The sequence below is a fragment of the Salmo trutta genome, chromosome 7 (assembly GCF_901001165.1).
Source record: "Salmo trutta chromosome 7, fSalTru1.1, whole genome shotgun sequence".
In the NCBI taxonomy this organism is placed as follows: Eukaryota; Metazoa; Chordata; class Actinopteri; order Salmoniformes; family Salmonidae; genus Salmo; species Salmo trutta.
In genome coordinates, this window is record NC_042963.1 from 3,147,956 (window position 1) to 3,165,103 (window position 17,148).

At 44.7% G+C, this 17,148-nt stretch overlaps 1 protein-coding gene across 4 annotated transcripts in view; it reads right to left on the reverse strand.

Annotated features, from left to right (window-relative positions):
- The window catches only part of LOC115196757 (talin-2-like), a 158,421-nt gene that overhangs the window by 89,046 nt on the left and 52,227 nt on the right, over window positions 1-17,148 (reverse strand). For 3 of the 4 annotated variants that reach the window (XM_029757643.1, XM_029757640.1, XM_029757642.1), the window contains exon 2: window positions 2,686-2,733. The gene's annotated coding sequence lies outside the window, so the exon portion shown is untranslated. Of the gene's footprint in view, window positions 1-2,685; window positions 2,734-3,174; window positions 3,207-17,148 lie in introns of all 4 variants that reach the window. The other variant, XM_029757641.1, reaches the window with a different exon arrangement.

Genomic DNA, 17,148 nt, shown 5'->3' on the forward strand with positions numbered 1-17,148 from the left:
ACATTTAAAACAAAGTCTGCTTTCAAATGTCAGACAAACAAAGTTAGTATTAAGAGCTCAGCCATCTCGGAGGCAGGAAAAGAGATTGAGAAGGATGACTGATTAATTTTGACGGAGTGTGCCTGAAAAATTAAAACACCTCTCAGTAAAACTGTCATCTTAATTTTACTGCATCAGTGAGGGTGATATGTGTAGGAGTGCATTATAAAACTGTTACATTGTATAAACCTGAGACCTGTTATTTCTGTACTTTAAAAAAACTGAAGTGAAAAGGTAAAAGTACCAACCACTGCTTTGAGAGGAGCCTTGCTCATTTGGTGTTCAGCTGGTATGACCTGTCCTTTTATCTAACCACATTACTACCGCTTGTACATCGTTCCAGAACCCTGGCTACAGACAATTACTGCTGTGGACCAATTATCCTCTCACAGGACTCACGGCCTGAAAAAAAAGTAAAACTTTCCTACACGCCATGGAGGCAAGGTAACCAAACAAGACTAAACAAGCCAGCAGATAAAGCACTCAGGCAAAAGTCCCCTCCACACATTAAATTAGGAAGGCAGCGTTTTACTGCATGTTCCCTTTCAAGATAATTAATGATTGGTCAACATCCACAGTGAACAATAAAAGGTCAAAGCAAACTAACAGCACCTCTCCTCCATTGTTTAATGAACACTGAGCACATTCCAAACACACTGCATCTCTGTGCCACTTCAAGCAGGCTTGCTTTTCTCTCAGCAGCACGCTCTGAAAGCAAAGGAGAATCAAATGTTTAAATTGGCTGGATAAGGTGTAAACAAACAGCTTCTCCTGCAATAAATATGATCCACTTCAGAAAGTTATTCTAAAGGTACCGTGTGCTGGAGGCCTGCTGACAAATTGGAAGCCATTTCTTAAGATAGCTACGCAAAGACACACATGGCTGATTTTGTTTCCTCCAATGTCCCTTACAATCCCTTGGGAAGACACACAAATACCAAAATACACGTATTCCCATTCCTACCCTGACAGCTCAGTTAATGCCAATACTGTAATTTATTTAAAATAAGGATTTGTTTTTTTGTTACGTTTCTTATTAAGTGAAAACTAGCACAAACCATGTTCATCAACATCAGCGACTTCATACTTTGTCCGAGCAAAACATCCAGAGCACAATATTGCAGAAAGTGAGAGAAGGAGGAAGAAAAAACATAGCCTTCTCCCAATCATTAAGCATTTTACCCATACAATTCCAACCCCCTTTTTTATGGTTAGTCTCAGATGGGGTCTGGGTGTGTCACATGCTGACAGCTGAGAACCATTAACTACCCAGCCAACATCCACATTTTCCCTCTGATTCAAGCCCACCAACCAGAGCACCCATGACCTGTACTGGCCACATATCCAAACATACTTTATGGAAAGAACAGAAAAACTCCCTTCAGAACATCTGCCCCCACAATGTAGCAGAGAGGAAAGGTAATCTACTTGTTGGTGTTTACTCCTTGGCATACAGCTCGGTCACAGGATTTGATACTGTTGTGCACTGCAATTAAACATTTTGGAAAGTCATCTAGGCATCAAATCAGAACTCCCTTGTAAGCACTTTTCACCTAAAACTGCATTTATACCCTACAATCAGACCTTAGGCCTAGCCCTGTTTTCTGATTAAAAACATCAAGCATAAATCCAGCTCAAACATCTGATCAGCTCAACACATCCCTCTCCACCATAATTAGGCTCCCACATTCATTGTTCAACACATGCTTTATATCTGAAGGGTCATCTGGGATGTGCTTGGGTCAGTAGGCTTCCTACAGACAGTGCTATAGGGTAATAGGGAAGGGTACAATGAGCCCCTCCAGGACAGGGCAGGCCAGGGCTGGTGGCAGGACTGACGGACCTACCGAGGAGCTACAAGAGCAGCTACAGGATTAGGGATTGGAGCATATGAAGGATCCTGCCGCACTTAGTCAAGGACACTTTTTCAAACTCCACATTTGTGGGTTGCCATAGCAACAGCATTTTGTGGAAATACCCAGGTCAGGTGGCTTCTGTCAGCTCCATGCAGTGAAATAACCCTTAAAAAGGTCCAATGTAGCTGTTTTTACAACATCTCAATATCAAATCATTGTTTTCAATTAAAATGGTCAAAAATATACAAAAAAGCTTCTTAGCAAAGAATAATCTCATAAGCAAGAATTTTGCTCAGACTGTTTGGAAGTGGCCTGAATGGGGAGGAGGAAACTGAAAACTAGCTGTCATTGGCAAAGATGTTTGGAATTCTCTTTCTTATTGGTCTATTAACTAATGATGTCACCAGGCAGGCCAAAACTCCATCTGACCAAAACAGGCTGAAATTTCAGGCAGTGTTTTCAAACAGCTCTTCCACTAAAAGGGCATTATCATCATTTTCACAAGGGGGGGAGGGGGGGGGGGGGGAAATCACCTTTTTGACAGTACTGGGCCTTTGCTGTGCAGTTAGCCATTCACAGCACCAGGCCCAAGCGAAGATTGACAAAGGCAATCAATGGTCATTGAAGTTTCTCTTGCTAATCGCTACCTATACAACATTTCAAGTGAAAGATTGTGACTGGAGTCTAGAAGAGTAACTTTATTTCTTATTTTGTGAGCTTTTAATTTAAACTTCCATCTCATTTGATTATTATTATCCCTTGATCAGAAAGAGAAAAGACCAAAGCTTACCTTATTGCTGAAGCATAAAATGCCCAAGGATTTCAGCAGGTTTTACAGCTGGAAAGAAACAAAGACTCAGTAAGAAAAAGGAAGGCAATATGCACGACTGACAATATAATACTGCTGAATCATGGATTCTCAGTAGAGCACATTCTGCTGCTATAGCCTACTAAAAGATTCTCCCCATAACCAGATTGCTACTGCATGAACCAGGAATGCTAGCATGTATTGTCTGAAAACATACACCCAGTGATCAATCAAAGCAGTGTGTGGTTTATCTTCATTCTTGGATGACAGGGTAAGATAAAATAGAAATGTAATTACTTTATATCTTGTTACAAAAACAAAATAAACAACATAATTACACATATTACATTAACATTTCCCAACAGCCCAAGTGGTAACATCATTAGGTAAGCTCAAAGCTTGGCTTTAACATTATCAATGGTTCATCTGTGCAAGAGGATGTAATTACAGAGGATAATATTTGGTATTTACCAAATGTGTCACTCAGCCACTGCGTGTGGGGACTGTTGGAAAACAATCAAACACTTACACATGTCATTAGTCGTATGTAAAGGACACACATGGTATGCACTGTCCAATGAAATGCTTACTTGCAGGTTCCTTCAACACTTGCGTGGGAATGTCTGACTCCGAGTGGCTTTACAATTAAGGAAGTCATTAAGACAGCATGGGTGCAGTTGAATAGCAGTGTGCATGCTGCACGCACCAAGGCTGTTTGAACTGATCATTAGGAGTGGGACAGGGTCATACTGTAGTAGGACAGGCACTCCACTGCGTCTGGGATAGGAACTCCCCTCACCACAGGGGCAAGCTCATACTGTAGAGTGCAGGAAGAATGCCTGAGGCCAAGTGCTCCCCTGAACCCCTCGCTTTAACCTGATTACTGTAATGAGCTTAGAGACTGCTGAACGCACAGCACCAGACACACATGCAGACAAACAGACCGCCTGCCTTCCTTCCTCATTGGCAGATGAAAGGGTCTCAGAGCAAGGGAACTGTAGGCCTCATTGATGAGAATGCACTAGCAATGCATGTTAAAATCAATGTACTGTATGCGATATACAGGTAATAAATGCAAGTAGCCCCTATGCACAATTCAGTATGCGTGACAAAATGTCAGAAATTGCCATACTGCCATAGAAAATTAGGTCAAGAGTTAATGGAGATAAAGCACTAAATACTTACACAAAATACAGTTGCAACAGTGTTCAGGATTAGTGTTATATAATGTTTTAGGAGACAGAAGTGCTGGTTAATTGTGAAATAGTGTGTCTATCTTACAGTGTGTAACAAAAGAGATTTTGCTAATATTCTGTATTCCCAAAATATGATAAATAGCAAAGAGGGTCATCACAAACTATTTTCTCCCCTTGTGGGTTGTTATATGTTAAAATCCTATAAAATATACATGCTAAACAGTATCCATAGTGTAATCCCAATATTACTACTAATAATAATTTCAGAAGTTGTGCAGTATATACACTTTGCTTGGGCACAGGGGAGTGCAATGTTTTCTACCATCTAATAAATATGCATAGTGCCCCCACTAGATAAACAAACAAATAAACACACACTAAAGTACTATGTCAACAACCCTGAAAGAACATGAGGGAGGTAGACATATTAGTTGAAATAAGATACACTTTACAGGGGTGGTTATTTTATTCTTCAGAATCAGTGAGTCATTAAATTTAGCACACCGCCTCCTCCTCTGCACAGTGAAGCACTTACTGTAGAAAGGAACAAACTGTCAAACAGTCCACTCCTCACATCTGCAAAAGACCTGAGGATTGCCTGCCCATGTTGTACATTGTGGAAGCCAACCTATGTCATCATCTCAAAGATAAATCCATAAAACTGTGATGATTTATAATTCTTTAACTTCCTAGGGAGGAATAAAGAGCTGTCATAGAGGAAGTCGTTCCGTAAGCAGTAAAAGTAAAGGATAAGTTATGGGAGAAGAGCCCAGTCTTGACATTGGCTGGATGGAGCTAACCCAGCAGAGGACAGGAGTACTTCCTGATGGCTCTCTGCAGCAGCTGTGGGAGAAAGCTGGGGCCTGATCACTGCTCAGAAGGGAGGAGGACACCATGTCTGATGGAATGAGCCCCGATTAGAAAGACTGATCAATGTTTTATTATATGGTCTTACTTCATGTTTTTTCTTTTTCCAATTTTCTTGGGCCACTATAACTATAATCTATTTCGCCAATTGGACTGGTCCCCCCTACCACACGGAACCCTACTAATCTACAGACGGAAACTCACGAAGTGGCTAAAAACAGACCTCCCTCCATCTTTTACCAGCTTGCTACCTATGGCTCGGCTAGCTATCTAATTCTCACTGGACCCTTTGATCACTCGGCTAAGCATGCCTCTCCTTAATGTCAATATGCCTTGTCCATTGCTGTTCTGGTTAGTGCTTATTGGCTTATTCCACTGTAGAGCCTCTAGCCCTGTTCATTATACCTTATCCAACCTTTCAGTTCCTCCACCCACACATGCTATGACATCTTCTGGTTTCAATGATGTTTCTAGAGACAATATCTCTCTCATCATCACTAAATGCCTAGGTTTACCTCCACTGTATTCACGTCCTACCATACCTTTGTCTGTACATTATACCTTGAAGCTATTTTATCGCCCCCAGAAACTTGCTCCTTTTACTCTCTATTCCGGACGTCACAGACGGCCAATCCTCATAGCTTTTAGCCGTACCCTTATCCACCTCCTCCTCTGATCCTCTGGTGATGTAGAGGTGAATCCAGGCCCTGCAGTGCCTAGCTCCACTCCTATTCCCCAGGCGCTTTCTTTTGATGACTTCTGTAACCGTAATAGCCTTGGTTTCATGCATGCTAACATTAGAAGCCTCCTCCCTAAGTTTGATTTATTCAGTGCTTTAGCACACTCTGCCAACCCGGATGTCCTAGCCGTGTCTGAATCCTGGCTTAGGAAGTCCACCGAAAACTCTGAAATCTTCATCCCAAACTACAACGTTTTCAGACAAGCTAGAACGACCAAAGGGGGCGGTGTTGCAATCTACTGCAGGGATAGCCTGCAGAGTTCTGTCCTACTATCCAGGTCTGTACCCAAACAATTTGAACTTCTACTTTTAAAAATCCATCTCTCTAAAAACAAGTCTCTCACCGTTGCCGCCTGCTATAGACCACCCTCGGCCCCCAGCTGTGCTCTTGACACCATATGTGAACTGATTGCCCCCCATCTATCTTCAAAGCTTGTGCTGCTAGGTGACCTAAACTGGGACATGCTTAACACCCCAGCCATCCTACAATCCAAGCTTGATGCCCTCAATCTCACACAAATTATTAATGAGCCCACCAGGTACCACCCCAAAGCCGTAAACATGGGCACCTTCATAGATATCATCCTAACCAACGTTCCCTCTAAATACACCTCTGCTGTTTTCAACCAAGATCTCAGCGATCACTGCCTCATTGCCTGCATCCGTAATGGGTGCAGGCATCACTATCAAACGCTCCCTGAAACATTTCAGCGAGCAAGCCTTTCTAACCAACCTGGCCCGGGTATCCTGGAAGGATATTGACCTCATCCCGTCAGTAGAGGATGCCTGGTTATTTAAAAAAAATGGCTTCCTTACCATCTTAATAAATAAGCATGCCCCATTCAATAAATGTAGAACCAGGAACAGATATAGCCCTTGGTTCTCTCCAGACCTGACTGCCCTTAACCAACACAAAAACATCCTGTGGCATTCTGCATTAGCATCGAACAGCCCCCGTGATATGCAACTTTTCAGGGAAGTTAGAAACCAATATACACAGGCAGTTAGAAAAGCCAAGGCTAGCTTTTTCAAGCAGAAATTTGCTTCCTGCAACACAAACTCAAAAAAGTTCTGGGACACTGTAAAGTCCATGGAGAATAAGACCACCTCCTCCCAACTGCCCACTGCACTGAGGATAGGAAACTCTGTCACCACTGATAAACCCACTATAATTGAGAATTTCAATAAGCATTTTTCTATGGCTGGCCATGCTTTCCACCTGGCTACCCCTACTGCAGTCAACAGCACTGCACCCCCCACAGCTGCTCGCCCAAGCCTTCCCCATTTCTCCTTCTCCCAAATCCATTCAGCTGATGTTCTGAAAGAGCTGCAAAATCTGGACCCCTACAAATCAGCCGGGCTAGACAATCTGGACCCTTTCTTTCGAAAATGATCTGCCAAAATTGTTGCAACCCCTATTACTAGCCTGTTCAACCCCTCTTTCGTGTCGTCTGAGATTCCCAAAGATTGGAAAGCAGCTGCTGTCATCCCCCTCTTCAAAGGAGGGGACACTCTTGACCCAAACTGTTACAGACCTATATCTATCCTACCCTGCCTTTCCAAGGTCTTCAAAAGCCAAGTCAACAAACAGATTACCGACCATTTCGAATCCCACCGCACCTTCTCCGCTATGCAATCTGGTCTCAGAGCTGGTCATGGGTGCACCTCAGCCACGCTCAAGGTCCTAAATGATATCGTAACCGCCATCGATAAGAAAAAATACTGTGCTGCCGTATTCATTGACCTGGCCAAAGCTTTCGACTCTGTCAATCACCACATCCTCATCGGCAGACTCAATAGCCTTGGTTTCTCAAATGATTGCCTCGCCTGGTTCACCAACTACTTATCTGATAGTGACAGTGTGTCAAATCGGAGGGCCTGTTGTCCGGACCTCTGGCAGTCTCTATAGGGGTGCCACAGGGTTCAATTCTTGGGCCAACCCTTTTCTCTGTATACATCAATGATGTCGCTCTTGCTGCTGGTGAGTCTCTGATCCACCTCTACGCAGACGACACCATTCTGTATACTTCTGGCCCTTCTTTGGACACTGTGTTAACTAACCTCCAGACGAGCTTCAATGCCATACAACTCTCCTTCCGTGGCCTCCAACTGCTCCTAAATACAAGTAAAACTACATGCATGCTCTTCAACCGTTCGCTGCCTGCACCTGCCTGCCTGTCCAGCATCACTACTCTGGACGGTTCTGACTTAGAATATGTGGACAATTACAAATACCTAGGTGTGTGGTTAGACTATAAACTCTCCTTCCAGACTCACATCAAACATCTCCAATCCAAAGTTAAATCTAGAATTGGCTTCCTATTTCGCAATAAAGCATCGTTCACTCATGCTGCCAAACATACCCTCGTAAAACTGACCATCCTACCGATCCTTGATTTCGGCAATGTCATTTACAAAATAGCCTCCAATACCCTACTCAACAAACTGGATGCAGTCTATCACAGTGCCATCCGTTTTGTCACCAAAGCCCCATATACTACCCACCACTGTGACTGTACGCTCTCGTTGGCTAGCCCTCGCTTCATTATCGTCGCCAAACCCACTGGCTCCAGGTCATCTACAAGACCCTGCTAGGTAAAGTCCCCCCTTATCTCCGCTCACTGGTCACCATAGCATCACCCACCTGTAGCACGTGCTCCAGCAGGTATATCTCTCTGGTCACCCCCAAAGCCAATTCCTCCTTTGGCCGTATCTCCTTCCAGTTCTCTGCTGCCAATGACTGGAACGAACTACAAAAATCTCTGAAACTGGAAACACTTATCTCCCTCGCTAGCTTTAAGCACCAGCTGTCAGAGCAGCTCACAGATCACTGCACCTGTACATAGCCCATCTATAATTTAGCCCAAACAACTACCGCTTCACCTACTGTATTTATTTATTTTGCTCCTTTGCACCCCATTATTTCTATTTCTACTTTGCACTTTCTTTTACTACAAATCTACCATTCCAGTGTTTTACTTGCTATATTGTATTCACTTTGCCACCATGGCCTTTTGCCTTTACCTCCCTTATCTCACCTCATTTGCTCACATTGTATATAGACTTATTTTCTACTGTATGTTTGTTTTACTCCATGTGTAACTCTGTGTTGTTGTATGTTGTTGAACTGCTTTGCTTTATCTTGGCCAGGTCGCAATTGTAAATGAGAACTTGTTCTCAACTTGCCTACCTGGTTAAATAAAGGTGAAATAAAATTTAAAAAAAAAATGTTTCAGCACTCAATCCACAACCATCAAATGCACAAACTGGCAATTTGCAATGTTCCCAAAATATACAGCAATTCTCTTAAAAACACACTGAAAGTAGCATAGCCTAAGCATACCCCTGAAGTGTACGTCACTGTCTACGTCAAGTGTACAAAAACATTAAGAACACCTTTCCATGACAGACTGACCAGGTGAATCCAGGTGAAAGCTATGATCCCTTATTGATGTCACTTGTTAAACCCACTTCAATCACTGTAGATGAAGGGGAGGAGACAGGTTAAAGAAGGATTTTTGAGACATTGATTGTGTACGTGCCATTCAGAGGGTGAATGGGAAAGACAAAACATTCAAGTGCCTTTGAAAGGGGTATGGTAGTAGTTGCCAGGTGCACCGGTTTGTATCAAGAACTGCAACACTGCTGGGTTGCATGCTCAACAGTTTCCCGTGTGTATCAACAATAGTCTACCACCCAAAGGACATCCAGCCAACTGTGAAAAGCATTGGAGTCAACATGGGTCCATGCCCTGTTCTGAGGGCAAAAGGGGAGATGCATCTCAATATTCAATATTAGGAAGATGTTCTAATTGTTTTGTACACTCAGTGTATGTCCACACAAAATCACTGAATGGATACCAGGGACATGGAAAATATGTACCAAGGTTAGTGAAATCTAAGCACAGAGATAGGCATAAATATATCATTTTATCTGTTTTGGTGCTGGTGACATTAGGTCCCTTCAGTGACAGCTAAGTAGTATTCTGGGAGCAAGAATAGGGTCTGGGACAGACACCCAAGGGTGTACAGTATCTAGTCTTTGGCGAACGTGGTTGCAGGAATGTTGTGTACTACAATCATATTCGCAGACCATCTGTCAGTTGACGGATTAAATGTGTATTAGCCTACTTTGCTTCTTATTTTTTTATAATGACAAATTTGATCAACATGCTCATACTGTATTTCCTTCATTTATAAAACTTACTTACAACAGCACTTCACTTACGAAGACAATCCATTTTGAGAATCTTGCGGTCGTAATCATTATCCTTCCAACAAGAATAGCAGCCATCTACATTACCTTTACTTCTTTAGTCTACTGACTATCACTTGTAGACTGAAGCAGTAAAATAAGATAAGGCATTCTTCAGGAAATAATACCTGACACACTATCTCTGTCATTTTCATCATGTTTTGGCTTCAGAGTAGTCTAGGCATTTAAGGCATGATAACAGGGAAGGGACTAATTTGTGAGATAGACTGATGTGTAGCTAGAGAATGTAGCAGCAGCTATCTAGCTATCTGCGACTCATGCTATATCCAGCCAGTGAACTGTTACTATATTGTAAGAGATCTTATCACGTGTTACAAATGATAACACTGCCTTTGAGCTGATTTAGATTAAATAAACACCCTTATTCAAAATCCCTCTCCGTTCCTCTGAACGTTTGCGGCGCTCGAGCATACAGTAATTTTGGAATATGAGTTGAAGCTTGAGCAGCAGCAGTAAATGACTAAAATGTTACAAAAAATGTTTAAAAAGTCAGCGGTTACCATAAATCATTAATGTGTTGAATGATCATCTAATGATGGTTTTCCTTTTGTTCTTGTGATGATCTGGAAGGCATTATTGGTCTGTGAGATATAATATATTTGTCATTATTAGCATAATCTATTCTTATTCACCCAGTTCAGTGAGAGTGGTGCCTGTGAGACCTGGTGCCAAGTGAATAAACAGATGCCAAATCTTTACCACTATGAACAGGGGAACCAGTCAGATTAAGACCATTCACAGCTCTATCTGAAAACAATACATCAGGGTGAAAACATAACATGTAGACCCCATTAGCATTCCTTTAGCTGCATAGGCTAAATATTAATCTGCCACTGATTCTGGGCTAAATGTAACCCAATTCTCTAGTCATCTGACGGAATTCCTCTCTTCCACAACAAGCCCAGACTTAAATGCCACACACTTCAGGCTCAATCACTTGAAAACACCCACCATAATCCATGTAGTAAGCATGCACCTAGTGCTGTTATGTGTTGTCAAAGTCCATAACACTGGCAGCAGCTTAGCACATAGCCTCACACCTCTTTGAATCATGTGTCTCAATATTTGGAGCTCAGCATTTGGCTGTAGCTGCTTACTGAGGCTCCTAATTGCCTTAATGAGTTCACAATTAATAAACACTGACACAGACTTCAAATCAAATGCAATACTTATTATTTTAGCATAGCATAGTATAGTGACACCCCCCCTAGTCACACCCCCACCTAACCAAAATAGAGAATAAAAAGGCTCTCTATGGTCAGGGCGTGACAGTACCCCCCTCCCAAAGGTGCGGACTCCGGCCGCAAAACCTGAAACCAACTGGGGAGGGTAGGGAGGGTGACTAGTGTCGGTGGCGGCTCCGGTGCGGGTCTTTGCCCCCACCCAGACCACGGGTCCGGCCATGGAGCCGGGTAGAACGCCGTACCCGGACTGGGCACCGACGCCGAGGAAGGCTCCGGCCATGGAGCTGAGTTAGCCGCCGTGCCTGGACTGGGCATCGGCGCAGGGGAAGGCCTTGGAGCTGAGTTGGCCGCCGTGCCTGGACTGGGCACCGGTGCAGAAGAAGGCTCCGGCCTTGGAGCTGGACTGGACACCATGCCTGGACTGGGCACCGGTGCAGAGGAAGGCTCCGGCCTTGGAGCGGGACTGGATGCTGTGCCTGGACTGGACATCGGTGCAGAGGAAGGCTCCTGCCCTGGAGCGGGACAGGACACCGTGCCTGGAAGCTCCGGACCGCGGACCGTCACCGGGGGTTCCGGACCGGGGACCGTCGCCGGAGGCTCCGAACCAGGGACCGTCGCCGGAGGCTCCGAACTGGGGACCGTCGCCGGAGGCTCAGGACCGGGGACCGTTGCCGGAGGCTCAGGACCGGGGACCGTCGCCGGAGGCTCAGGACCGGGGACCGTCGCCGGAGGCTCTGGACTGATGACACGCACTTCAAGGCGAGTGCAAGGAGCAGGCACAGGACGTATCGGACTGGGGAGGTGCAGTGGAGGCCTGATGCGTGGAGCCGGCACAGGTTGCACCGGACTGGTGATACTGCAATACTTATTATTTTAGCATAGCATAGTACAGTGACACCCCCCCTAGTCACACCCCCACCTAACCAAAATAGAGAATAAAAAGGCTCTCTATGGTCAGGGCGTGACAGTACCCCCTCCCAAAGGTGCGGACTCCGGCCGCAAAACCTGAAACCAACTGGGGAGGGTAGGGAGGGTGACTAGTGTCGGTGGCGGCTCCGGTGCGGGTCTTTGCCCCCACCCAGACCACGGGTCTGGCCATGGAGCCGGGTAGAACGCCGTACCCGGACTGGGCACCGACGCCGAGGAAGGCTCCGGCCATGGAGCTGAGTTAGCCGCCGTGCCTGGACTGGGCATCGGCGCAGGGGAAGGCCTTGGAGCTGAGTTGGCCGCTGTGCCTGGACTGGGCACCGGTGCAGAAGAAGGCTCCGGCCTTGGAGCTGGACTGGACACCATGCCTGGACTGGGCACCGGTGCAGAGGAAGGCTCCGGCCTTGGAGCGGGACTGGATGCTGTGCCTGGACTGGACATCGGTGCAGAGGAAGGCTCCTGCCCTGGAGCGGGACAGGACACCGTGCCTGGAAGCTCCGGACCGCGGACCGTCGCCGGGGGTTCCGGACCGGGGACCGTCGCCGGAGGCTCAGGACCGGGGACCGTCGCCGGAGGCTCAGGACCGGGGACCGTCGCCGGAGGCTCTGGACTGATGACACGCACTTCAAGGCGAGTGCAAGGAGCAGGCACAGGACGTATCGGACTGGGGAGGTGCAGTGGAGGCCTGATGCGTGGAGCCGGCACAGGTTGCACCGGACTGGTGACACGCTCTTCAGGGCGAGTGCGGGGACCAGGCACAGGACATACCGGACTGGGGAGAGGACAAGTACATTACAGTGCACTGGAGGCCTGATGCGTGGGGCCGGGACAGGTTGCACCGGACTGGTGACACGCTCTTCAGGGTTAGTGCGGAGAGCTGGCACAGGACGTACCGGACTGTGGAGGCGCACTGGAGACCTGGTGCGTAGAGCCGGCACAAATTGAACCGGAACGATGACACATTTTGCACGGCGAGTGCGGGGAGCTGGCACAGGATGTACTGGGCTGTGAAGGCGTACTGGATACTTGGTGCGTAGAGCCAGCACAAATTGTACCGGAACTGTGACACACACTTCAGGGCGAGTGCGTGGAGGAGACACAGGACGTACCGGACTGGGGAGGCGCACTGGAGGCCAGATGCGTGAAACCGGTACAAATGACACCGGACTGGTGTCACGCTCCTCAGCATGCCCACGCTGCAGCACTCTCATCGCCACCACCTCTCTCCGGAATCTTTCATCGAGTTCCACCTTCGACTCCCTGACGGTCTCTGGCTCATTCCTCGGCTCCGCCGACCACCCTGTGTGCCCCCCCCAAAATGTTGGCTGTCTTTTGGGCTGTCTTTGTGGTTGCGAACTGCGGTGTAGTCGTTGTCCTCCCTTGCGTCTGCTTCCACGGCAGGCTTTCGTGTCCTGCCAAGATTTCCTCCCAAGTCCAGGATATTTTCTCCTCGATCTCCTCCCAAGTCCAGGATGCCATCTCCACCTGGGCACGCTGCTTGGTCCTGTGGTGGTGGGATCTTCTGTCACGCTCATCGTACGAACTGGAAGCATACTCGAACCAACGTGCAGCGTGATCTGGGTTCCACATCTTTATTAGTGAAATGCACAAAACAATAAACAGCAAACGAAACGTGAAGTCATGGAGTGCTCACAGGCAACTACACAGAAACAAGATCCCACAAAACACAGTGGGGAAATGGCTGCCTAAATATGATCCCCAATCAGAGACAACGATAAACAGCTGCCTCTGATTGGGAACCATACCAGGCCAACATAGAAATAAATAACCTAGACTACAACACCCCCCCTAGTCACACCCCGACCTAACCAAAGTAGAGAATAAAAAGGCTCTCTATGGTCAGGGCATGACAAATACAGAACATCATTAGACAAGAACAGCTCAAGGACAGGACTACATACATTTTTAAAAAGGCACACGTAGCCTAGATATCAATGTATACACACAAACTATCTAGGTCAAATAGGGGAGAGGTGTTCTGCCGTGAGGCATTGCTTTATCTGTTTTTTGAAACCAAGTTTGCTGTTTATTTGCTCAATATGAGATGGAAGGAAGTTCCATGCAATAAGGGCTCTATATAATACTGTACGATTTCTTGAATTTGTTCTGGATTTGGGGAGTATGAAAAGACCCCTGGTGGCATGTCTGGTGGGATAAGTGTGTGTCAGAGCTGTGTGTAAGTTGACTAGGAAAACAATTTTCGATTTTCAACACATTGTTTCTTATAAAAAGAAGAAGTGATGCAGTCAGTCTCTCCTCAACTCTTAGCCAAGAGAGACTGGCATGCATAGTATTTATATCAGCTCTCTGATTACAATTAAGAGCAAAACATGCCGCTCTGTTCTGGGCCAGCTGCAGCTTAACTAGGTTTTTCCTTGCCGCACTGAACCACATGACTGGACAATTATCAAGATTAGACTAAACTAGAACCTGCAGAACTTGCTTTTTGGAGTGTGCTGTCTAAAAAGCAGAGCATCTCTGCTAGACCTCTCCCCATCTTTGTAACCATTGAATCTATATGTTGTGACCATGACAGTTTACAATCTAAGGTAATGCCAAGTAATTTAGTCTCCTCAACTTGTTCAACAGCCACACCATTCATTACCAGATTCAGCTGAGGTCTAGCACTTAAGGAATGATTTGTACCAAATACAATGCTCTTAGTTTTAGAGATGTTCAGGACAAGTTTATTACTGGCCACCCATTCCAAAACAGAGTGCAACTCTTTGTTAAGGGTTTCAGTGACTTCCTTAGCTGTGGTTGCTGATGAGTATATGGTTGAATCATCAGCATACATGGACACACATGATTTGTTTAATGCCAGTGACAGGTCATTGGGGCGGCAGGTAGCCTAGTGGTTAGAGCGTTGGACTTCGATCGAATCCCCACGCTGACAAGGTCGTTCTGCCCCCGAACAAGGCAGTTAACTCACTGTTCCTAGGCCGTCATTGAAATAAGAATTTGTTCTTAAAACCTGTTGGCGATAGGGGGCAGTATTTGCACGGCCGGATAAAAAAGTACCTGATTTAAACTGTTTACTACTCTTGCCCAGAAACGAGAATATGCATATAATTAGTAGGTTTGGATAGAAAACTCTCTAAAGTTTCTAAAACTGTTTGAATGGTGTCTGTGAGTATAACAGAACTCATATGGCAGTCAAAACCCTGAGACAAATCCTAACAGGAAATGGAAATCTGATGTGTGGAATCACTTCAAACCTTTGCTATTGAAACACACAGTGAGTTAGGATTCATTTTTCACTTCCCAAGGCTGAATATTATTGACGTTCTGATTGAAAAAGGCCCTAAAGACTTATGCTATACAACGTTTGACATGTTTGAACGAACGTAAAGATTTTTTTTTTGCTCTTTTGTGGCGACAAGTCCCGCGCGCTTCGGTACATTTTGAGTAGCCTACAGAATGCGCTAACAAGAAGGAGCTATTGGGACATAAATTATTAACTTTTTCGAACAAAACTACATTTGTTGTGGACCTGGGATTCCTGGAAGTGCCTTCTGATGAAGATAATCAAAGGTAAGTGAATATTTACAATAGTATATTTGATTTTAGATGGTTCCAAGATGGCGCTAACCTGTATCGCCTAGCCTATTTTTCTGAGCCTAGCACCTCGTTTATTGCAAAGTGTGATTTCCCAGTAAAGTTATTTTGAAATCTGGCAATGCGGTTGCATTCACGAGATGTTAATCTATAATTCTTTGAATGACAATATTATAATTTACCAATGTTTTCGAATAGTAATTTGGTAAATTGTAACGCTGATTCACCGGCAGCATTTGAGGGAAAATATTTTCTGAATTTCACCGCCACTGTAAAATGCTGTTTTTGGATATAAATATGAACTTGATAGAACAAAAAATGCATGTATTGTCTAACATAATGTCCTAGGAGTGTCATCTGATGAAGATTGTCAAAGGTTAGTGCATCATTTTAGCTGGTTTTCTGCTTTTGGTGACGCCTGTCTTTGCATTGAAAAAACATTACACACAGCTATTTTCAATGTACTGTCCTAACATAATCTAACTTTATGCTTTCGCCGTAAAGCCTTTTTGAAATCGGACAACGTGGTTAGATTAAGGAGATGTTTATCTTTCAAAGGGTGTAAGATAGTTGATTGTTTAAGAAATTTAAATTATTCGATGTATTCTGTTTTGAATTTTGCGCGTTGTATCTTGTCAAGCAATCCCATTAACGGGATCCGAACGGGAAGGGGTATCCCCAACTGACTTGCCTAGTTAAATAAAGGTAAAAAATATATTTTTTTTTTAAATGGTAAAAATAAAATGCCCTGTGGTACACCATACTTTACATGCTTGACATTAGAGACGCTTTCAGTAAAGAAAACCCTTTGAGTTCTATTAGATAGATTGCCATATCATGGATTCAGTGCTTAAGTTTTTTCAACAACAGGTTATGGTCAATAATATCAAAGGCTGCACTGAAACATAACAGTACAGCTCCTACAATTTTCTTATTATCAATTTCTTTCAACCAATCATCAGTCATTTGTGTCAGTGTTGAGTGCCCTTCTCTATAAGCATGCTGAAAGTCTGTTGTTAATTTGTTTACAGAGAAATAGCATTGTATTTGGTCAAACACCATTTTTCCCAACAGTTTGCTAAGAGCTGGCAGCAAGCTTATAGGTCTGCTGTTAGAACCAGTAAAGGCAGCTTTACCACTCTTGGGTAGCGAAATTACGTTGACTTCCTTCCAGACCCGAGGACAAAGACTTTCCTCTAGTCTCAGATTAAAGATATGACAGATAGGTGTGGCTATAGAGTCAGCTACCATCCTCAGTAGCTTTCCATCTAAATTGTCAATGCCAGGAGGTTTGTCATTATTGATTGTTAACAATAATTGTTCTACCTCTCCCACACTAACTTTACAAAATTCAAACTTGCACTGCTTTTCTTTCATTATTAGTTTTTTATGCATGAATATAATTGCTCACTGTTTGTTATGGGCATTTCCTGCCTAAGTTTGCCCACTTTGCCAATGAAATAATCATAAAAATAATTGGCAACATCAAATGGTTTTGTGATGAATAATAATCTGATTCGATGAAAGATGGAGATGAATGTGTCTTTCTGCCCATAATTTCATTTAAAGTACTCCAGCATCCCGGAGTCACCTCTTCACTGTTGACGTTGAGAATGGTGTTTTGCGGGTACTATTTAGTTGAGGACTTGTGAGGCGTCTGTTTCTCAAACTAGACACT